The sequence below is a fragment of the Protopterus annectens genome, chromosome 8.part1, assembly GCF_019279795.1.
Source record: "Protopterus annectens isolate FY-2018-M chromosome 8.part1, PAN1.0, whole genome shotgun sequence".
Taxonomy (NCBI): Eukaryota; Metazoa; Chordata; order Ceratodontiformes; family Protopteridae; genus Protopterus; species Protopterus annectens.
The window spans coordinates 438,898,700-438,925,008 of NC_056742.1; positions in this window are offsets into that span (position 1 = coordinate 438,898,700).

Here is a 26,309-nt window from a genome sequence, read left to right on the forward strand (position 1 = left end):
ACCAATTTCAGGCTAAGCCTGTGTGAAATACAGAACATTTTGCAAGCAAAAAATACAGAAATGTAAGCATTAACAGAGTAGTTTGGACAAATTACATAGAAAAAATGTATGTTTACATTCTGTTGAACAAGCACAGTGCAATGTAAAATCAAGCAGAGTGTAATGTATGGTATATGCATTAGTTTCTAAAGTGACTCAATCTTCATTAAATCTTAACAGAGAAAAAGAGACTTGGGAAGGAGATTAGGAGTTTAGGTGATATCTCCCGGGATGAAGCAGGAGCATGTGGCTTGGGTGAAGACGTGCTTTTTGAGTTGCATTCTGAATGTGGAATAAGTGCTGATTTCCTTAAGGTCAATGGAGAGAGCTTGCAAAAGAGTGAATGTCTGAGATGAGAAAGCATGTACAGTGCTGTGAAGTTTGATTCTAGGGGTAATGTGAGTTGGTGTGGCTTGTGAGTAGTGTCTCAGGATGTATGAGGAGGTTCTTTTAAGAAGTCTATGTGCAATGGGAGTAAATGTGTGGATATGGAGTAATTTTTTGGGATCCTAAAAGTAGGTTAGATCTTTGTTTTATAAGTAGACATATGGATTTTTCTAGGGTGTTACAGTGATGGTGACAGACAGGCAAGTTTGTAATGAATTGGCAGATGCTGTTAGAAATTGTCTGGATTGTGGCAATATTTTTCTTAGAGGCAAAAGCAAGAATTTGGAATCCCAAGTTCAAGTTGAGAATGGGGAACTCCTTTGTCAATGGCTGCACTGGATGGTTGGGATAGAAAAGGGGAAATAACTGTGGCCCCAAAGAGCAGGCACTTTGTTTTGGATCTCACATTCTCCATGTGGAAATGGAAGTTTAGTGACTAACCAAGCCATAATCCTAATTATTTGAAGGGGAATGTTGTCTCAATGGAATGGTTGTGTAAGTCAAAGATAGTTAAACAGTTATATGCATGGTGAATTTTTTGAGGAGTTGGAAAAAACATAGTTTTGGTCTTGTTGGATTTGAGTAGTAGTTTGTGGTTTAAGAGCCATTACTGGAGCTCATGTAAGTCTTGCTGGAGTTGGCAATGAATGTTGGTGTGAAAGTGACCTGATCTGTAAATTACTATACCATCAGCATAGTGGATAAGTGGGAGATGGGGAGGTCACAAGGACGTTTGTTAATGAATATGGAGAAGAGGAGGGGGCAAGAATAGATCCTTGTTGTGCACCTTCAGTAATAAATACAGATTTTGAATTGGAAGATTCTGATTTAACTCTGAAGTGTCTTTCGTTGAGGAATTTTTAAACAAGGGAATGGTGTTTAGACTGATATCAATTTCAGTTTGTTTTGGGGAAGATAGCAGTCAGTGATTTCAAATGCCTATGTCAGGTTTATAAATAGGGCACCTGTCATGAGGTCACTATCAGAATTTTGCAGGATGTCATCAATTAGGGACCAAAGTGCTGTCATATGCTTCATCCAGGGCAGGATCCATGCTGTTTGGAGAAGAGTAGGTAGTAGTGCTGCACATGTCCAGATTACAGGAAAGGGTTGGGTGAAGACTGCCTTTTCTATAAGTTTCCCCAGAATGAGGGGGATAGATATTGGACAGAAGTTGGAGGTATATTTTTGGCTGGTTTCCTTTTAAGACTGGTTTAATTAGAGCAGTTTTCAGAGCAGTTTTCTAAATCTGTTTCATGATATTTTGTGTGAGACATAGATTATACATGTGGGTTAGAGGAAGACACAGATGATTTCTGAAGTGATATATATGAACCAGGGGGTTACTTTGTTAGATCTAGGGGGGTTTCAATGACAATATTTTTAACTAGAACTGAGACTTTTTAGAGATGTATATCTGTATGTATACGAGTTCCATGTGCTGGATTTTAAATTGATTAGATTGAATGTTTTGTTAGGAGGGTTGTAGGATTGCTATGCAGCAGGGAGTGGGATTTTGCCTTTCTCCACTATTTTGCAATCTTGAAGTTGGGACTATATAATAAATCTACGATTAGCAATGGGTGTGAAAGGCATGCATACTGGTGTGTTGAGATATATATACATATATACAACTATAGCTATACATATAGATATATATATATACATATATAGATAGAAAATATAGATATATACTGTTTATATATATATATATATATATATATATATATATATATATATATATATATATATATATATATATATCTACATACATACATATACACAAATAGATGGATTCATGATGAAGCTCGGCGCAAGGACAGCATTAGCCTTGCGCTGATCGTGTGTGGCGTAGAGATGGCGCAGCAGCACCACATGCATATTAATGAAGGTGTGCTTCCATAATGGCCACGTGCATAGGAAACGTGTACGAGTGCAGGGGGCATGTCCAAGCGCTGCACAGAGGCGTGATCATGTCGGCTGCATAAGCGCAACCTAAAATGCTGACTAGTACAGCCTGCCTGCAATAGTAATCACTCCTGTCAGTGTCCGTGGATACTGAAATGTATGCAAAGCATACAAGACAACTTGCGAACACCACAATAAGAAGTAAACCCAAAGGCACGTAGCTGAATATTGAGTCTCCGTCCCTTGAACAAAGATATTTAAAACCCCGTGCCCGTATTCCATTGTAGTGTCACTAGTTATACCAAGTGGAAGTGAAACGCATAGCGTTAGCACGCCGCCAATTGCCAAGCCTAGCCCAATGGTATGGGTTACCACCTGTCTCACATTGTGAGGGACAGTCCCCCTCTAGGCAGGTGTGTCCATACCAAATTCATAATAAATGTGAAATGTCCTGCGATAGTAGGACATAATTATGTCCCATATGTTATGAAATAGTCCTATATAGTACGTATGTCCGTACATAAAATACCTATATGTTACAAGAAACAGAATAAGCAAGTAAACAAAACAAAATAAGCAACTACACTACCACAACAATAAAAGCTTATATGTAGGCATGAAACTAAAGTACTATCCTTTGTAATGATCGTGGGTATGTGTCGGCCTGTAAAGTCTGATGTGTATCCCGAAAATGCTCCGCTTTGGACATATGAAAAGGTGGCAACCCGTGACATAAGCGGGTATGTAAGCATGTGTGCGTGACGGTAGGTGGCGGTGATTCAACAGTATGGGAAATGTAAATGAGCATGTAGGTGTATATGCATGTGTATGTAAAGACCGATACACACACACACACACACACACACACACACACACACACACACACACATATATATATATATATATATATATATATATATATATATACATATGTAGATATGAAGAATGAACATGATCACAATATAGGAAATCCCCATAATAGTTAGTGCTGTTATATATCAGGATGGCCATTGGTGAGCACACCTCTGCATCCCCAACCACAGGTAGAACGATAAAAGTGGAATGAACGATCTCCCCTTGCTAAGTCTGACTTTCAACTACGTACAGGGCAGTCCTGGTCCCCAGTTGGACAAGCCTAAACCCAAAAGACTATATGAACACCCTGACAATCAAACACATGTATGTGCCAGGGCTGTAGACGTCTGAATATCCACAGAGTGAGTCAACATGCGGCACAAGTCCAGAGCAGTAGGGAATAGGGAATGACGCATGTGTACTAGTGTGTTTTTCCCAACAGGTAAATGGATGCCTGCTGTGTAAGTGAAGTGATGAGGCATGTGTTCGGGTAACTATGCACCATGGGTATACATATAAATGAGGCAGACCACCAATAGTGTAGTGGTTAGAGCATCCGTCTAACGAAAAGGTATTCATGGTTCAAGGTCGACAATAGCACATATCATTTTCCTTGTGGAATTAATGTTGCTATGTTGTAAAGCCGACATTTAAACATGTAAATGTGAATGTGTGTATTGCATGGGACTATTAACCAGTTCTTTTCAATCAAAGTGGTATTGTCATAATGTATAAGGGACAAATAAGCATAAATAAGTGACAGTAAACATATGTAAAACACAGTAAGCATAGGCGAGTGCACCTGCGCGGGTGTAAGCGTCTCCCAGCATAGGAAATGTATGTTTGTATGTACAGATGTAATATATATATATATATATATATATATATATATATATATATAAGATATATATCTACATACATGAGAAATATATATATATATATATATATATATATATATATATACACACACACACATATATATATATATATATATATATATATATATATATATATATATATATAGATATATATAGATATATATATATATATATAGATATATATATATATATATATATATATATATATATATATATATAAAGAATGGACGTTGTAACAGTAAAGCCTACACAAGGGATGTAAAGGGAATCAAGAGCAATGTTGGTATTGTAAAGTGCTTTCAGCATATGTCATAAAAAGCTGCCCAGGAGTGAGCAGAGCACCGCTACTCACACCGCAGGCAGAGTATTACCACTGTGAGTAACATCGTTGAAATGCTAAGTCTACTTTACACACAGGTGGAATGTAGTCCCATGCTGGGACCTCCAAAAATTGGAAAATGCAAATAGCTGTAGTCCATAACACCAGGAAAGGCATGTATGTGCAAATATATATATGGCCGGAGACCCTGTGAATACATGAGGCGGGACAGAATGTGTGTAGGGTCCCAAAAGCTCTGGAGAGGGAAATGTGTAATGGTGTGTGATGGCTGCGATAACAAGTGGATAATGGATGTTATGCCTGTAAATTTAACACGGGTGGGGTGGAGGAACTATGGGTATGCAATTATGGATCCAGGCGTGCCAGGGTTGGATGGGACAGTTCTAATGGACCGACCCATGGAGGTCAGCTAGGTCATAATAGATATATATGCATATTCACATGCAGACAACAATATATGTTGATGTACAAATTCTGTAACACATGCATTCCATTTGTTGACATAAATAATAGGAATGTGCCCATAGAAACATCGACAGTACATGGAATAATAGGCTGTGCAGAAGAGGGACTGGTCGAATCACACTATCACATTCCAATTACCATCTGTAATCCCTACATGAACATATAGCGACATCTGTCCACTGTATAACGTGCTACATACCGATTACAAGATGACTGGAGTGTGTCGATGTTATAATGAATAAGGCACCAGTATGCTGGTGAAGCTTATAAACATCTTTACGCATGTATAAGTGCATATGAGCGGGGAATGTATTGACATACTGATGTATATATATATATATATATATATATATATATATATATATATATACATACAGCAAGATATGAATATACATGTATGAATACATATGCAGATATGTCTGTATATATTAATGTAAATATATATATATATATATATATATATATATATATATATATATATGTTACAGTGAAATACACATATATATACCTAGGTTATGTTACAGCAGTTATGGGTGACATGTTTAGACTGGGCATATGTTGGTGGGAGGTCCACTCAACAAACGTCTACTTACCACCCCCCCAGCTAGGCCGGTGAGACATACAGACACGCAATAAAGGTAAATACAACACTGGTTCCTAGACCACCAGCAGGAAACTACCAGTGGGAGAGATCTACAAGGTCTACACTTTAAACATGGACAGCGGCGTCCCTTGTGGGACACCAATAATTTGGTACCTTCAACCAATGGGGGAACACCATTACAACCAGGAAGTAGCTGTACACGAAACAATAGGTCATGCAAGTCTGATAACACATGGGTTGACACAACATACGACATGTGTCCTGACACAGGGAGAGTGGGCAGTGTGTAGGGGTGTGTTCATATCCCACTTGCGTCCACCTGGGCCCACAGTAAGGATGAGTGCTGTAGCGTAGTGGCAGGTGGGGGAACTATGGGTATGCATTTATGGGGCTAGGCATGCATGTGTTGGCTGGCAGACATGTATTAGGACCGCCGTGTGGGTGTAAGTAATATTCCGATGTGGGTATAGCAGACGCCCATACCTCCCAAACTATAAGAACACATCTACTGGACAGTCCATAAACCATTGGGGGAATACATAGGGACCATATCATTGAACTGTCCCTGATTACAAGGGACGTCTGTGATTACGAATCAGAATCCTAACACAGTCTCAACTAAACCATCCTAGAACTAATGATATTAGGAAGAAAGGTGGTGGAATACATGTAATGAATAATGACAACATGTAAGAGTCATAAACTGCATGCACCTCAGAAAATGTGTATGAATACATATGTGCTCTGTGTCCATCAATGTGTCAGGTTAATAGCACCAACCTTCTAAATGTATCCCTGAGGTTGTTATGCAGTGTTCCTGATTCAGTGTTTATTCTTCCCCATTCGTATGAGAGGTCTGACAGTGAGAGAAAGTGCATGTTCCGCCGACTACCTTAGAAGATTGATAGAATAAAAGGTATGGGGTTACCACCTGTCCACCTTTGCGAGGGACACTCCCCTGTGGGCAGTGGTGTCCTGCATAATAACTGCAATTAAGGCAAATGTCCTGTGATTTAGGGCAAAGACTACCTATATTGTCTGTAGTAGTAGCATAAAACAATTATGTTCCTCTGAAACACCTAAATGTTATAGGTAACAGTATAAGCATCTATAATGCTACAAGAGTATCCTTTTATTTAGGCGAAACAGTGAAGTACACCCCTTTCTACTGGCTGTGGGTGTATTGCCCTGCAAAGTCTGACATCTGCACATACAGGTCCTATAGGGTTGCTACCTTTCTAAATGGCCAGAGTGGGACATATTCTGTAGAAATGTCAGACATTCCAGGACTAAACATACCTACAGCCATGCATAGTACAGAATTACACTTATTTGCACAAATAAAAGCTTAATCTAGTTGCATTTGAATTGCTTATGCTACTTCTCATAACATATAGAAGTATCATATATAAAATAACTGTTGTATGCAATCATTAATGAAACATAGAATATAATAATGTCCTGTAATCTAGACATGTGCTATGTCTTGATTATTTTTGCACTGTCCCTCGCAAAGTGGGACAGGTGGTAACCCTAAAGTCCTACCTTGGCCAATTGAGAAGGTGGCAAACCTATAATAGGTATGCGGTAGCATGACCCGTCCAACGGATGTGGCTACCACAACCCAACTACTCATTTGTAATGCAGGGTCTCAGTTCCCATGTATCAGCCAGATGGGAGCAGAGTGTATGCAGAACACACAAATATGAATAATTCACTGGACAGGCCTCTGATTCCGTACAGTCGAACACCATGCCGTCGCCTAATGGGCAGCCATTCCCGATACTGTAGTCATGTAGTCCGATGTGATAGGCATTACAAGGCGGGAGCAGATTGTAAGAGGAACACACAATTATGAATGATTCACCGGACAGGCCATTGATTCCGTACATTCAAACGCCATGCGGTCACCTAATGGGCAGCCATTCCCAATACTGTAGTCAGGAGTGGCCTTAGGTCAACTGGTGCCCTAGGCAGAGGGCACATCAGCACCCCCCACCACATCACCCAGTGCCCCCATCCTGGTCTACCTACACCAAATAAATACTGGTAAATTGCACCCATTAAAGTGGTGCCCTAGGCAGCCGCTTAGTTGACCTATGCCTAAGGCCGGCTATGACTGTAGTCATGTAGTCCGATGTGATAGGCATCACAAGGTATGCCTAAGAGGAACACACGAATATGAATGAATCTCCGGACAGGCCGCTGATTCCATACAGACGAACGCCATGCCGTTACCTAATAGGCAGCCGTTTCTGATACTGTATTCATGTATTTCGATGTAATAGGCATCACAAGGTGAGAGCACATTGTATGAGGTACACACAAATATGATTGTGTCACTGGACAGGCCGCAGATTCCTTACAGCTGAACGCGATGCCGTCGCCTAATGGGTGGCCAGTCCCGATACTGGAGTCATGTAGTATGATGTAATAGGCATCACAAGGTAATATCGTGGTCCTCACTCACACCCAGGGGTGTGAGTGACAGATGCAAGCACCAATGCCGGTGCAGTGTGGGAACGAGCGGGTGTAAGCATGTTTGGCTACCAGTATGTGAGTATTGCATTTGTTAAGCAATGTAGAGGCTAATCGAGCTTAAGAGGCTGTAACCAGAGGATATCATACAGCACAGTCATTCTACAGTATAAGAATGTACCCCATCATGTAGAAGTATATGTGAGTGTTTATGTCCAGCATATAGGTACATACATATATAGAGATGTATCAGGGACATGCCATGTGGCAACAAAGCATTACAAATGAATTAAACGGGAAACACCAGCGATGCCTGTATTATGTAGTGGTGTTGCTCTATGTGATCACAAGACTCCCTCAGACAGACAATAGTTGTACATTGGCCGTATGCATCACTCTGTGCACGTAATGTACATTAACACAACAGTACCTGTCCAATCAGTACTCCTGCAATGTGCAACATCATCATCATGATAAAGGTAAATGGGGTAACCATAGAGGGAAAGGTAGTGTTTTTTGCACAATGGGGTCGTCCTCCTCATGTGTACCTGAACCATGTTGGAGTGATGTACATATCAGGAGCGTGCGCCTGAGGGACAGTGGTGAGGATAACAGTAGTATGTTATGATGCATATTACCAGGGTTTTATGTGTCCAGTGGGCACATGTGTGTGTAATGGACAGCTATGTATAGAGCAGATGGTGTCCTAGGAGCCGAATGGCCTTATGTGTCCATAGGTGAGGGTCAGATGTTGGGGAAGGAGTGTAGGTATGGTCATGGAGGATAGGTAGGAGCACAGAAATGACAGCATACAGGGTTGGTATATGACACATGTGGGGGGGGTGAATACACCCTGGATGGGGATGGGTCTTCTGCATTGAAAAGCCCATGGGAACAGTGGGACGGAGGTCTCCAGCCATGGGCAGCTGCACCTACACAGCTGCAAAGGAGGCAGTGCTGTGGGCTGTCCAAGACAGGCAGCATCACCCTGTAAATGTGACACTCCACCCTTGAACTGGCGTATCTGGCTTCATAACCCCTTAGGGAGCCACCTACAAAACATGTCCAGGACCACACAACAGCAGATATGTTCCTGTCTGGTCTCTCTCCCAAGGGGGACATGCTCCACCCTCAGTGGTGGAGCAACCAGAAGGTGGTGCATAGCCAACAGAGGTTGATGTTAATGGCTGGGCCCCAGATGTGCAAGTGCCTGGTGCCATGGTCAGCTGAAGTGGGACAGGAGGATCTGCTGGGACCTACCAACCCATTCGGCCTATGGTGCTACATTTTAAACCCACATATGGCTTAGTGATAGACAACAGCATACAGGATTACCTACAATAGTATGCATAGATATACCAGCAACCCAACAGATTGTATACATTTGCAGAGGGAGCACAACACATGCATATATACCACATGGCAACTGTACAATGTGTAGTAGACGTGTGACCACAGCTATGAACAGTTGCCCATCATTGGCTTGTCACTGGGAATCCCACACAGTGTCAGTCATACCACTGTCTCATGTGACACATGTCCAGTCAGGGATGTGATGGCAGTAACACATCCCTATCATCATGTACTGTCTGCAATCCCCACACCATGCTTCTGCTGTGCACAGAAGTGTGTTCAGTGTGTAACACAGGAAAAAAGTGGTTGTACACACTGACCTGTTCACAGATGGCCCTACAGATGGGGTTCCCTCATGAACAGAGTACTGTCATGTCTGTATTTTAACATGCAGAATAGCCATTACCACACACATGTCAAACAGGGAGTAGTCTCAATGCAGCATAGCTACACTTACATGCTGTAGTTGTGTAGCACATCACCCTCCTGTCATTAGGCTATTTCTCACTGTTAAAAATGATTGAGGTACATCCAGATATCATCTGTGATGCCGTGTCAGAATACCACATCCAGGTACCACTCACAGCGACTGTCATGGCCAGATAATAACATCTTTCCCTAGAGAGTGTACTGTGTTTATCATGTGGATGGCTATGGGAACACCATCACAGCTGTACCACATGCAATCAGCTAGAGGAGGACTGCAATAGGTGCAGAGGCCATCACCTGACCATTTCCATCTGTTACAAACACATGCTGCTGCTATGCAGGTGTACACCTTCACATCCACCAGACAGTGTGTGTGCGGGACAGGCAATGTACACCAGGGAAGGGCTTGGAGACTTCACCATAATCTGCCACACGCTGAATAGTGCAGGGTCAACCCCCTGACTACTCATCACTATTACATGTGCATGACGTTACTATATGTGCCACAGAGGCGGCATGTTGCAGTGCTGTAAGAACATGTGTAGGTGAGTGAGTGCCATCTGCAACAGATATATTAGACATACATTAGGTTTGGCACACATGTCAGTCCACATGAACGGATGCCATTGTCACCACAACCACACTTTAATGGACAAGCTTTGACACGTTTGCCAGGGCGGCAAATACACAATGTAACTACATAGTTTGCCACACCACAGTAATGCACAGGACCACATGCACCACAGGGGATATCGGGAGGTTCAATGGGCTAGGCCATGTAAAAGTGCTTGACAACTGTTGGTGTGCCAGCGAGGTTTATACTGGGAGTGACTGTGGTTGGGAGCATCACAACCCACATGCAGACATAGGGTGCCAGTACTGTCATGCAGGTATGCATTGCTCCATGGGTGTGTAGTGTTTGGCTGTGCAAGATGGCTGTACAAGGCTGGGTGAGGGGTCATCCTTGCCATTGTGTCACCTGACAATGGTGTGCAGTGCAGGGGTGTAGTGTCTGAAATGTCCCACACAGATGGGTACTGCAATATCTGGCCTGATATCCTGGTTAGTAAAGTGTAGGTCCATATCTTTGCAATGCATGCCATGTCTGTGTTTGATAGTCCTTCACATGGACATTGCCTGGGATGTGCATGTCCCACAATACTGTACAGTGACATGTACAGGTGTACCTGGTTTGGCGGACACATGTAGTGTACACAGCCTGTTATACCCCGATATGCCAATACTGGCCTGGTGTGGCAAAACCTGCTTATAGTGAGCAGGTTGGCCCTGCACCTGCATGTATAGAATGGACAGGTATTTCGTGGTGTCAGTGGCATGGGTCCATACAGGGCACATGTGTACAGCATTGTCTGGCCTTAGTGGATCACATATGATGGCACCACATATGTTGCAGCCATTCAGTGTAGAACATAGTGAAGGCACAATGTCCGCATATATGTGCCAATTGTACCACTGTACAGGGTGCCATGTCCTCTGCAGGCCACTGCGGTCACACCATGCCTACTATCTGTCCTCAATGTGCATGTTACTAGCAACACAGTGGGATATCCTAGGCAAGGTTGTATGTGCATGGCACAGGGGTGCGGGACATATACTGGGTACTAGTAGGGCTGCATACTTAGTTCACCAGCCCTTTTGCCAGATGTATGGGTATGGCTTGCCAACTCAGTGCCATGGCTGACTGACAGCTGTACTCCTCGTGAGGTGGCCAATGTGTCATAAGACGGATACTATATAGGAAAACTAGAAAACCTGCTCCCAAACATGTCCAATGGTAAGACAATCATGGCCACCTCTACACAGGCTCTGACAGACAAACACACACTTGCCCTGTCCTGTATACAAACCCCTACTGTATCACACTGCAGCAATACGCATTTAGGGCACGCACTACAGCGAATACTACAAAGCACTGTACTTGTCTCATGCAGGCACACACACACACACACACACACACACACACACACACACACACACACACACACTTTGCATGTCTGGGATTAGAACACCGACCTAACTACTTTACTACACTACAGCATTACGCAGTTACAGAACACGCTACCGAGATTACTGGGACACAGCACTCCCAGAGGTGTATTTGTGGATGGGTGACATCATCAGCCTTGCTAATGGTGGGTATAAGAAATGTATGGAGTGTGAGCAGTATAAAGGTATTACTCAGTCCTTAGGCAAACTGGGAGACACATACACACGGCAAGTGTGGGACTAGAACACCGGCCTAATTACTTTATTACACTACAGCATTACGCAGTTACAGAATGCGCTACTGAGATTACTGGGACACAGCTCCCAGAGGTGTATTTGTAGATGGATGACATCATCGGCCTTGCTAACAGTGGGTATAAGAAATGTATGGAGTATGAGCAGTATAAAGGTATTACTCAGTCCTCAGGCAAACGGGGAGACACACATACACACACACACACACACACATGGCAAGTGTGGGACTAGAACACCGACCTAACTACTTTATTACACTACAGCATTACGCAGTTACAGAACATGCTACCAAGATTACTGGGATACAGCACTCCCAGAGGTGTATTTGTAGATGGGTGACATCATCGGCCTTGCTAACGGTGGGTATAAGAAATGTATGGAGTGTTAGCAGTATAAAGGTATTACTCAGTCCTCAGGCAAATGGGGAGACACACACATGGCAAGTGTGGGAGTAGAACACCAACCTAACTACTTTATTACACTACAGCATTACGGAGTTACAGAATGTGCTACCAAGATTACTGGGACATAGCCCTCCCAGAGGTGTATTTGTTGATGGGTGACATCATCGGCCTTGCTAACAGTGGGTATAAGAAATGTATGGAGTGTGGCCAGTTGAAAAGCAATTTAGAGTCCACCGGCAAATGGGGACAGACATACACACACACACCAGTGTCGGGTACGGAACACCTGCCTATTTACAGATTACTATTACAATACTACATAGATACGAATCACGCCACACAGACTACACATGTCAAGGCTGTCATTATGACCATCTGGGAATGAGGACATCAACAGGGATGCTGGCAGTTAAGATGTACATACCTGTGAATCTGTGTGTTTAAAGTATGAATCCATCCTGACCTGGAGTATGCCCATCTGTGGAATGGACGACTACTACCACTATACAGGTTAACAATGGCCATGCCCATACACAGAGGCCCATAACCAACACAGGGTGTCACTGGGCATGCTCACACACTTAATAGCACAGGGCTGTTCGGAATGCACTGTGTCCATCTACACAAGGATATACTGGGCATGCTCATACACTTAGTAGCACAGGGCTGTTCGGAATGCACTATGTGTCCATCTACACAAGGATATACTGGGCATGCTCATGCACTTAGTAGCACAGGGTGCATGCTAACACACTTAGTAGCACAGGGTTGGTTGGAATGCACTACTATGTGTCCATCTATACAAGGATATACTGGGCATGCTCATATTCCTAGTAGCACAGGGCTGACTGGGATGCACTCTGATGCTAAACACGGAGGGCCACAGTGGCCATGCTATTACAGGTAGATGTAAAGAACACATTGTAATGGGCTATGGTGTTGGTAGTTGTCATTGTTAGTGGGAATGCTGCTCTACATATATTTGACACCGGTCTTTCACAAATCAGCTGTCATTCTGGGATGACATGGCTGACAGTAGGCAGACCTTTGTCACATATCACATGCATCCATGATACAAGGGAGTGTAGCTATTACCCAAGTCACACCCGCCCACACAGTGCCATTCCAAGGCAAATGTCCTAAACACAGGTTAACTCCAATACACCTACAAGAAAACTGCATTGTTTTCTTATGCTAACCAGTGCTAGATGTGTAGCGTCCATTTTCACAGCTGGCCACTGTAGATCCAGCAATGGGGAGTACTGACATCTGTGCAATGAGGAACACCTGGCTGATGTCTCTGTAGTGCACAATAGCACTACCACCATATACCTCAAAACCTAGCACTACCTCAGAACCAGACATGTGGGCCATAACACAGGTATGGACCACTCCAGGTGGTGTACCTACATGCATAAAGGCCACTCACATGTACTGACCGGTCCCCCCATGGAAGGCATCACGTATGAGTCATGTGCAGGACACAGTGTTACATGCTGCATTCTAGAATGTAAACTTCAAACACCACCATGCCCTCGGACCACCACCACGCAACCATACATGTTGTATGACAGACGAGTATGCCACCACATGACCTTGACCAGTGTACTGTACTAAGCTCTATATCAACTGTAGACAGCGCATCATGTGTTATGCAATGCAATGATACCACTGTCTGTGACCAGGTCAGCTGTACACATACCAAGGGCCCTCAGCACTGTCCATCATTAGCAGATGTCTGTTGCTGTACACCAGTACACACCCTCATGTATGGATATGACATACATGTACCTGCCCTGGGTATGTGTATGTACATGCCACACACACAACATGACTGTAAATAGCATAACTGTTGTAGTCCTTTATGCAAACAGGTGGCTACAGCCATTACACACATGCACATGGAATGTAGGTCCATGGCTGCTGAATGCTAACAGTACATAAGGTGCGATATCAATGTTGAAAGAGGTAACATCCCCTCTGTACTGGTCACCCATCATATCATACAACAGTCCATGTGTCATGTATGTTATTACACATATCTGCTCATTGCAATGCCTACAAACATGACCAAATGTCAGGATTGTAGGATCTACACACCTGTACACGTAGTGTTGTGCATTCAGATAACATGTGTGCAGTTGCTGATGTATGCAGGTGGCGTGTATCCTAGTACATCATGCAGCTGCAATGCAGCCTCAACATTGCCAACTGTATATGGTGATATGCTGAATGTACAGAAAGATGTACCACAGGTATGGAGAGATATGCAGATGGATGTTTGCTGTGGACAGCTCACATGTGTGTCACAAGCGGTCCTACAATACCCTGTGTAACTGGTAAGCAATGGTTTTATTAATTGAAGGACATAACACACAACTTAGACAGGAGTCAGGGTGATAGCGAAAGTAAATCACTTGACACCTGTTAGTAGATATGACAGCCCTAGTGCATATATCAGCACTGTTGTCACAGGAAGCATCAGTACAGTCTGTAATGCGTGCAATACTGCTGTACATCTGACATACATAACATGAGCTAGGCAGGTCTGAGATTCACAGTACTGACATGTGTGGTTGTGTGTGTGTCCATATTTGTCATGTATTGTGGGGAATACATCTCAATTGTTACTCACTCACCTGTACACTAGTGTACACATCTGTACAGAATGCAATGTATAAAGCAGGACATAGGCAGGGGCAGGTATCTCACACATGTGAGGTATCTGTATGTGCATCACATAGGTGTATTAATTACTGAATGCCACAGTGTGTCTATGTAGGGCTGACTGGTCTCTGGGGTGAGGATGTATGTTACCATACTGAACAGATAGGACCTCTCCCACCATCCAGGCGATGCATTCAACTATCTGTGTTGATGTCCCTAATCTTAGGTCATACTGACTACCTGTACATGTGTATTCTCTGTGGCACGTCATGTAGGTGCGCAGTACTGTAATGATGATTTGCACATAGGCAGGGGTCCTCATCCTACCAGTAGCAACTGTGTGCGAATGTGTGTTACTGTGTCAGTGAAGCCATGAGTGTGTGTGTGTTACAGTGTCACTGAATACATGTGTTTCAATACCTGAGTGTGTGGGTGCAGTTGTGTGTTGGCATCCTGTCATGGGAACGTGTATTACTGATTCCCATTGAAGCATCACACTTCCCACTGGCCTCTACCCTTGTAATCAGCTAGACAACTCTCTTACCTCACCACTCCACGTAACTGTACCTGTGATGTCACCCTTTATCGATGTCACGTCTGTGGCCACAGTAGCTTAATACACAGCTATCATGCTCTTGGAATGGTAGATGTGTTTGTAATATGGGACATTCTCACTGGTATGTGGCAGCTACACGGTGCATGCTGGTATAGTCATACATGCCTGTGAGTAGTCCACATTGACATATGAGACACATAACTGCAAACACTGACATCCACTGGCACATGCAATTAGACCTGAAGAAAGACAGCAGAACAACATGACCAACATGCATTTACTGTTGTTACACAAGACACCTACTGTTAACAGTATTGTACACTTGTACTACATGGTATATCTGCTGACTGTCAACAGTTCTCAACATTTGTAAACTACACATATCATCCTAGTCTGTTCACCCTGTGCATCAGACCATATGAGCATGTCCCTGCATCATTGGTGTGGATGTCAGGGGTATCGCACAGGCATCATCATATGCACAGGGTGTTAATGTTTGCCGGAGGCCTAGGCTGCACTGTTGTTACACAAGACACATACTGTTAACAGTATTGTACACCTGTACTACATGGTATGTTTGCTGACAGTCAACAGTCCTCAACATTTGTAAACTACACATCATCCTAGTCTGTTCACCCTGTGCATCAGACCATATGAGCATTTCCCTGCACCAATGGTGTGGATGTCAGGGATGTGGCACAGGCATCATCATATGCACATGGTGTTAATGTTTGCCAGAGGCCTAGGCTGCACCATTGGATGACATCATGTGTGTGGGTTTGGGCCTTTGATCTGGTGGTGTGTGGATGTTATGCATGTGTGTGTTGTGGTGCCCTACATATGTGTCCAGTGCATGCGTGTATGTCTGCACACAGTTCTCCCATGTGTCTGGCCTACACAGGGGTATTATTGACAGCTGCAGACTGTACAGGTGAGGTTTTACAGTTCACGGTGTCCAGCCACAAACATGTGACCTGTGCCTGCCAGGGCTTGCACGGGCACTACCAGACAGAGGTGCAGATTGGGTACTGTCTGATGTCACTAGTTCACTGGAACTATGTCCCTGTTGGGGCCATCCTGGGCCACGTGCATGTGGCCTGCTGTGTCACGGTGTGGACAGCACAGCACCAGATGCACTGCTGCTGCTACTGCCACTATGGGAGTGGGCATGTGAGGTAGCTCATACACATAGACCTGACACAGGTGATGTAGCAGGCCTACGTCCACGTGCCCGACGCCTCACTCCTACCAGATGTTCCAACACAGACAGCTCACGCTCGCGGATTATCATGCCATGGTCAAGGACTTCAACCATGTCACCCAACCGTCTATCCAAAGCATCAGCAATCTGCTGTTGAGCATTTACCATTGCCTGGATGCTGTTGTTTAAAGAATGGACAGCAGCCCTCTGTAGCCTCTGATCTTCTCTGTTGCACCATTCAGCACACGCCTGTGCCTCCATTACAGCCTGAAACATGCATCTGGTGACACCAGCTGCTGTGCTCTGTCGTGCAGGAGCATGTTGGCCAGAGGTCCTCCTATGAGCAGCACTGACCATGTGCCTGTGTGGGGCACCACCAGTAGTTTGGCAGACACCATGGTGTGCAGGCACACCTTCCATCGCCCCCACTATTTCCTGTTCCAAGCTACCACTCGCCAACTGTCCTTCCTCAATGGCCACTGGTGATGGGGTATGTGCAGGTATGGGATTTGTGTGCGGGGATGAGGTGGATATAGATGGAATGGCAACCAATGGCACAGTCTCAGCCCCTGACAACTCTGCCTATGACCCAATCATACATTCATCATTACTGCTAGAATCTGTGGGGACACTAACATTTGATGTACCGCAGGAGGGCAATACACCTACATCACCTGTGAGGGCAGACAAGAACTTTACATTACAATCTATACAACAGACACACACACACACACACACACACACACGTGATATAACAGAAGGCATGCAACATGCATGTGATATGGCAGACGGCATGCAGCGCAGACAATATCATACATCCCTAGGTTGCACACAACAGCATGCATGTGTGATAGCAGACGGATGCAAATTACACAATCATAGTAGTGGTTAGCATACATCCCTGTTTTACACCATGTGGACCAGCACAGGTTAACAGTACATCTGCCTGATGTGTGGCATATGACCTTGATAATCACATGTAGTATGACATGTGATCTGCTGACGTGTGCAATGACATGCATACATGTTTAACACAATGGTGTCCTGTCAAATATACAGTGGGGCAATGGTGTACCAATTCAGTATTGTCTGTCCACCATACAGATATACTGCAAATTTAGCTGATGTGCATGGCCATTGCAGGGAATCATGAGGAGTCTCTAGTGCTATACATTGTGAGTTACAAACAGGGTTCATAGCCATGACTGTGTTCAGATACAATACATATATACTGTGGAATGTAACCCACATCACCGAGGTGTATACACACTAAACCATGATGTGGAAATTGTGACACAGGGCACTGATGGGTATATGGATGACACCCCTGCATATCTGCAACCATATTGCTGCAGCCTGGCAACTATGGGCAGACATGGTGAACATGTTGTGACACCATGTTCCACATGACATCTGTGTACCACACACACACACATACACACACACACACACACACACACACACACACACACACACACACACACACACACATGAGGAGCTAGTATGGCATTTATGTCCATCACCAGCAACGGGAATGTACTATATCTGTGGCCTGATGTGGATACTGTACAGGTAACTGCTGCCATGTTGCAACACCCTCAAGATGTTCAACACATCGTATGTGGTGGATTGATGTTATGCATACACAAGATGTGCATAGGCCTGTAGGATGTCTAGTGTTCCATATCTACATTATGACCATTATAGAAAGGCCATGGCTGAACCATGTGTGGCCATTGTATGACAGGGTGTACACACAAGCACAACACTTCTACTGTGTGTGTTTGTGTGTTGCTCCATGTCTCTGGCCATCCTCCATGGCCATGTGTGTACATGTGTTATCCAATTTATAGTGATGGCCATCTATTTCACATGTCTGTGTTGTCCCATATGACATATATGCTCCACTGACAACAGGGTTATGCAGATAAAGGGTGGTATGTGGGATATGTTTTCAGGTTAGGTAGGCAGTGTAGCAGCCAGGCCAGTAGATGTCTTGGACATGTCAAGATAGCACAAAACATTGTGTGACATTTATAGCAGGGCTATGATCCACACTGGTGAAACCTGTGTGCTGGCCATACTCCAGCCCACTGTGTAGTACTGTTTGTATTCACCACATGTGTATATCAGATCTGTTGTACGTTCCTAAAGTGAACAGCACCGCCACCATTGTATGCACAGCTGTCAACACATCTATCAATAAAGTTTGTGAGGATTCATGTCGGTGAGATGATTCACATAGTTTGCAAGTGTGGCACATGGATAGTCATTGTGATGCTTTGCAAGTCCAACCTGTATATTGTGACAGAACCATACATTATGTGTACATGTTGTGAATGGCTGCATGGCAGATAGATTTGCACATTACAGTTCCTGATAAATAATAGCACTCTCACCTGCAACGGGTTGCTGTCACCGCGGAATGCCAGAGGTACCTAAATAGGAGTAACACAGCAGTATGAGCATAATCCACCCCTGTATAAAGGCTACAGGGAGCAATGTGCATAACACATACACCAGTACATTAGACTATACTATGGTGTATGCACATGTGTGCATACACAGAGTAGCATACTATAGTATGCTGCATGTGTGTATACATGCCTTGTATATGATGTTACATTATATATTGTACAGTGACACATGCAGCTATATGGAAAATAGTTGTTATAGGTGCAGTACTGACTTACCAGGCAACTCCAGGCTCAGTGGTTGAGAGACACCCACCTCCACAATATCGGCTAAGGCTTGTGGATGTGGCTCTGCAGGTGTCCCCAGGTTGGCCAGTAGTTCCTCGGTACGTGTGAGTGGGGGCTGGATTGGTGGTCCACCACCTGTTGCACCTTATTCCCTGGCAATTACATTTGCATGCTGTTTCGCCCATCTAATGTGGTCTGTACAGTGTCTGCACACCTGCTGGTATGTGTAGTTGTGGCCACCCACATCATTAACCCTCCTGCGAAGTTCCATCCACAGGGCATCCCGCTACTGTGCATCCTGTGGCACATGGCTGAACAGGATGTTGTGATTATCGAGTAGGTATGGGATGAGGGCCTCATCCTCCAAGCATGTAAAAGGGGGAAGCCTTGCATGCAGCATACCTGGAAGACATAATGATGGAGACAGGTCACAGTACCTCAGAGACATACAGAGCTACAGCTGAACATACATGTGTATCGCATTACTTCAGTTTAAATGGTTGTATTTGCAAACCTGCATGACACTGATGTGTTTGTGTCACACACATGTGACACTCAATGTTGAGTGGATATTATCATGTGTGTGTGTGTGTGTGTGTGTGTGTGTGTGTGTGTGTGTGTGTGTGTGTGTGTGTGTGTGTGTCACCTGATTACATTGCTCATACTCCATGTGATTGCTGTCTTGATGTGGGCATGTCTGTTTGCCTGTACTGGTGTTCCTACCTATCAGCACATGGCTGGATGTGTCCACATTAATGCAGTTGACCTTGATGCAGTGTATATGTCATGTATAAGGACTTACACTGCCTTAACAGACATGACCTGTGACCCTGCATACATGCTCACATAAGGTTTTACATGTATGTGTTCTGCCATATACATCTACACGGCACTGTACAGCGATTCAACATCCTGCCATGTATCACTTGTGTTGCACATGTGATACACATGGGACACTGGCTAGCCATTTGGTATTTGCAGGGATGGATATCAGCTATGGCATATACAGTCAAAGTCAACTAGTGGGCTATATGCCATGGGCCATGTATGCATCTAGGATGAAAGGTTACCTGGCAATAGCCGACAGGCAGGTCTGTGGGGCCAGGTAGAGATGTGCCACATTTCTGAGCCACAGGGTTAATGATACATATACCATGTATTACCACACGGTCATCACACCATGTCTGAGAGGGGAGCGATGTGCAGCTTTGACGGACAGGAATGCATAGTATGGCAGGACTATGTCAACTGTGTGGGACAAGGATCTGTCCAGCATTTGATAGGTGGGTGTCCATGAAGTATGTGTTCAAGATCAGGATGAGTACGTGTAGCTTGTCCGACATCACTGGTTTGGACATGGATTTATTCAGGGTATGCATCATGCTACATAGTGGAGATGGGGAATGGGAAGGCTGGTGTAGGCCTTCTGCACATGGCCAATACCCCTTAAAGGAAATATGTGATCTGATATGGGTCACTTGAGTGGTCTGTATGGCTGGACAATGATCTCTATAATCATGAATGGCACCCTATTATTATTAGGGTTGCCACATATGACTCCCTGACAGGTGTGGTGACATAGCTATCACAGGAAACACAACTGCCCAGCTGCATCCCTCACACACAAGCGTCCATCATGATGACCGCTTCCTAGGTGATAGTTCATGGGTACAGGGTTATTAACATAGGGGTGACAATGTGATGCAGCTATTGTTCCTAGGTCATAGTCATTCGCATACTTCAATAGGCAGATGCCTTCTGTTTGTCTGTGAGGTATGGACTACAATGAGGGGGAATAGAATTCATTAACCCTGACATACTGTAGCTGTCACTGGTGTGATGATCACGTATTATTCAGACACCTTCTGTAGTGTTGTTTCTGCCAGCAGTCCTGTTGCAAAACACACCTGTGACATGGGAATGTACATCTAGTATATGAGAGTGTAGGTGGTACACAGTATGGGGGATGATGTCATATGACCTGGCAAGGTTATGATATGCAGTGTGACATCAACCATACTGTCATCTACATCTGTACTGCTGACATCACTTAAGTGATCAAGGTTCATGTCCTTCCAGACCAGACTCAGCAGAGTAGTAGTGCTGTACTTCCCATTATCAGTGGTGTCTCCCCCTTTGATGGGTTGTGATACCTGTTGGGATGCACCATTCAATGTGTACACAACCTGACATGGAGCTATGTTTTACATGATGTGTACGTGGAGAGCATCTTGTTTTGCCATATGTGTATGATATAACCTGTGATGTGGGCAGATCCCATGCAAACTGAGTGCAGCTTGTACCTGCATAGTTGTGGGTACAGGGGCCCTGTGGTGTACATGGATATATGCTTGTGTACCTGTTGGGGGGAGGGGGTCATGTTTTTATATTATCCAAGACCCTATCTGGATTGCTTATTCATGCTAAGCCCTTGTTCAGGACTTGTAAGCAGTACGTAAGCTAATGATTACTATAGCACTCAATCTTCCACATCACCTACAGGTAAGAGTGAACAGGTTTTGTACATACTTTTCTCTCTTACATAGAATAATGTAGCTGTTGTACTCACTTTCCTCACTTATCTAGGTGAATGTACTTCTATATTTAGGCATGTCCAAGAGTCAACTGCCAGTGTTCTCACCTGTCTATCTGATGAATCTGGACATCTTGAGGCAATGTACACATTGCCTCATGTACACAGACAAGCCTCTCCACCTACCACCCAACACTACAACCTGTGAGAGATGCACTCATCTAGCTAAACTGGAGGTAAAGGTCTCTCCAACCAAGCCTGACCCTGACTGTCATGTGAAGAAGGTACACAGTCGCACAACACCACACTCATCACATAAGCCTCACTGTATCTACCCCACCATTAACTAGGAAAACTACTCGTGTACCAACACATTAGCTCAATGGTTTCTGGAATTCATAAACACCAATTTCCTGACTCAACATATCCACACACCCACTAGGGGCAACAATATCCTTGACCTAATCATTGCCAACATGAGTGACTGGTGCTCCACACATGAAGCTAACTCCTCGTTGGTCCGATCAGACCATGTGCTGAACACCATTGATATCCACATCCCGTACTTACCCCCCATTAAGGGAACCACAGTATAGTATGTCTACAAGGCCAACTACATGCTTCTTAAGACAGACGTGGTGGACGTCATGGCACCCATGCAGATGGACAGTACTGTTACAACTGCTGAATCCTACACAAATGCACTCTATAAGCACTTACAGGAGTGCATGGCTTGTGCTATCCCAAACAGAACCAGGATGCTATACTCATAATTAACTAAACCAATCTGGTGGTCCCCTGCCATAAACATATTAAACTACAGGAGGAAGACACTGTTGCAAACGAGAGTACAATGCCATGCATGGAGGAGATCCCTGGCCAGCCTCAGTATGAAGGTGAGATCCCTTATAAGATCCTCCAAAGCTAGCTATAAAAACTATAACGCAACTAATACCAACAACAACCACAAACCCTCGATATCAATAACCAGATCTGCTCTGAGTTACAGCACAAAGGCACGAACATTACAGAAACAATTGATATTGGCAACATCCTGGCAGATCCCTCTCAAAGCTGCACACTCTAAAGGCAATATCACAGCATCCATGGGACTGGACAACATCCCAGGCTGCGTTTTACACAAACTTTGGATCATACTGTCTCCTCACCTATGCACCATGTTCAATAATATCCGCATATCGAGCATAGTGCCCCCTGAATGGCACACAGTAACAGTTATCCCACTCCACAAAGGTGGCGCCACAACGGACCACTGGACCTATTTCCCTATAGGCCTGACTAGCCTGGTCTGCAAAGCTATGGTGCACATCATGGATCACTGTCACAGAGACATTGGGTATTCCCAACCTTTGAACCCTCCCTGTTTGGCATTGTTAAGGCCAGACCATGCCTCCTAAACCTGGTGGGCTTCTTAGAGACAGTTACCAAGGCATTAGATGAGGGTAAGGAGGTCCACACAGCCTACCTAGATCTCTCATAGACTTTCAACACCATTCCTCCTTCTGGTATTATCAACATACCAATCCGCCTGAACATTAACCCCTATGTCATGTGATGGTTTGCAAAGTGGCTCACGGACAGAACACACACAGTAGGAGTTGCATACCCTAGGTCCGACTGTATACCAGTTACAACTGCCGTCCCCCAGGGCTCAGTCCTAGGACCCCTCATGTTCGGTATATACTTCTCTGACCTACAGACAAGCACAGGAGGGCTTTGGCTGAAAAGGTTTGCAGACGACTGCAAACTAGGGGACATAATTGTTTCCCCAGCTGTTACAGACACCCTCTAGAAGGGTCACACTGAGACGGATACCTGGTGTTAATATCATGGCATCAAGCTGAATGCCTAAAAGTGCATAGTCATCCCCTTTGGATATAACTAATTACCCGTGGAATACCACATAGGTGCTAGTCCCCTACATACAAAAAAGGTAATACGGAATACGGAATACGGAAACACCAGTAGATAGCAATCTCTCCTTTGATACCCATAATGACAAGGTGGTTAGAATATCCTACTACATGGCCCCCCTAATCTCTAATGGGTTCGCATCCAGATCAGAGGGGCCATTGTTACTCTACACATCATATCAGACCCATTAAGGGATACAACACCCCATTTGGGATATACCTTACAAGACAACTGCAACAGCTTGGAAGACCACACCAGTACCACACCAAGAGGATTACTGACCTCAAACAGATGACCTATGCAGCCCAGCCTATGAAACTCCAGCTGTACTCAGTTGCATACTGCATACTCACAGGTGATCTATGCTTGACATACAAGGCCCATGTCCAACCGTGTATTGCTGGATATACTCCACCTAAACAGAAGCCCCTAAGAGCCAAATGCTCTAGGGATATACACCTAACCACAACAATGAGTAGGATGTGCTGAACAGATATATTCCTGACCCGGACACTCCCTATGCTTTGGAACGTGATTCCAATGTAAATCAGGCAGGGCCCCTCATGAGCACTCTTCAAGGGAAACCTTGACGTGTGGATGGGAGACAGACATGAACCCGGGGATCACTGCAGTGGCTCTGCTGGACAAAGGCACAGGGAACTATTGGCTCTGCCGTTCAGAGGCACAGGGAACCAACCTATGGGTGTGGTGAAAGACAACACAAGCTAGCTAGGCTTACAGATACCCTTGATAAGACAGCCTAGTACCTACATTTGCACATATTACATGGCTTATGTGCATGGATAGTTAAATAGCTCTTCCATTTTACTTTGCTATCATGCTGATAAACTGTCAGCTCACTAAAAGACATATGTATCCTGTTATTGTGTATTGTAAATGCCAATTGACATAACTAATGTTTGCCTACCATTACAGTAATGCTATGTAGCTTGTAATACATATCTGCCTACAATACTGTACATTACACAGTTATTGGCACAATACCCCACAATGCAAAACATACTTGCACAGTGGCCCAACCTTCCACATATTATTCTCTGTATTACACCCATACATATGGCTACAGTTATAATATACCAACATATACTATCCCCTGTTATAGCACATACTTGTTGGACCAACCCTGCACTGCCATAGGCTGGTGAGGAGTATTTTTGTTCAAAGCCCTTATATAGCATCCCTTGTGGTGTATGCAGTGTTTGCCTTGTGACCTACAGCAGTACACACAAATACTACAAGCATGACTATGCTCAACAATACATCACTACAAGATAACTCTTTCCACTATATGGATTGCGTGCACCTTAAGTGCTACAGACTAGTACTACATACACAGACATACTGACTGTTCTACATACCTTATTAGTAACCCGACGTATTGTTAACAGTGGATTCAATCCTTTTCGGTTTGTGTTTCAATGTTATTTGTAATGTTCCGCTGGTATATACGGATAGTTTGAATGTGTGATAAAACATCCTTTTCTAGTTACATATCCGTAACATGTGGTATCCTGTCCACCAATTGCTGTTCCAAAGTAGTTAACTGGATGCACATCAGCTGTGCAGCTACTCCATTAGCCGATACCATGGCAACAGTGGTGTATAAGTGAGTACTCCTTTTTGGCATTGCCTGTTTGCCTTTCTTTCAAGGGAGACGGCCTAGATGTGTTTTTGAGTTATATTTCAACAGCTATATGGAGACACACAGAGATATATTAGCTTCATGACTCCCGTGGACTGTGTGTAATGGCTACATGATTTAGTTCTACATGTGAGTACAGCTGTTATATTTCAGAACAGTGCTGCTTATGCAGGGTTTGTTTGTACCTGATACTTCTGCAGATGTTTAAGTCTGGAAAGGATGTTTGGCCAGCTCAAGGCCGTATGGCTATGCATGAACTGTTATGTGGTATACAGTATGCTCACCGGTCATCACTGATTTGGTGTACAAGTGTAGCATACTGTGCTGTTACTCACTAATTGCTAACACATCCTGGTGTATGCACAACCCTCTGACACAGGATTAAAAAAACCCTTTTTTTCCTTTTAAAAAATTTTTGGGCCTTTTTTTTTTCTTAAAATTTTTTTAATTTAAGGGGTGGGTTTTTTTTTTTAAATTTTTTTTTAAATTTTTGGGGGGGGGGGGTTTTGGGGGGGTTTTAAAAAGGGGGGGGAATTTTTTAAATTAAAATTTTTTGGGGGGTTTTTCCCCCCCTTTTTAAAAAATTTTTTAAAAAAATTTTTTTTTTGGTTATTAAAATTTTTTTTTTTGGGAGGGGGTTTTTTTTAAAA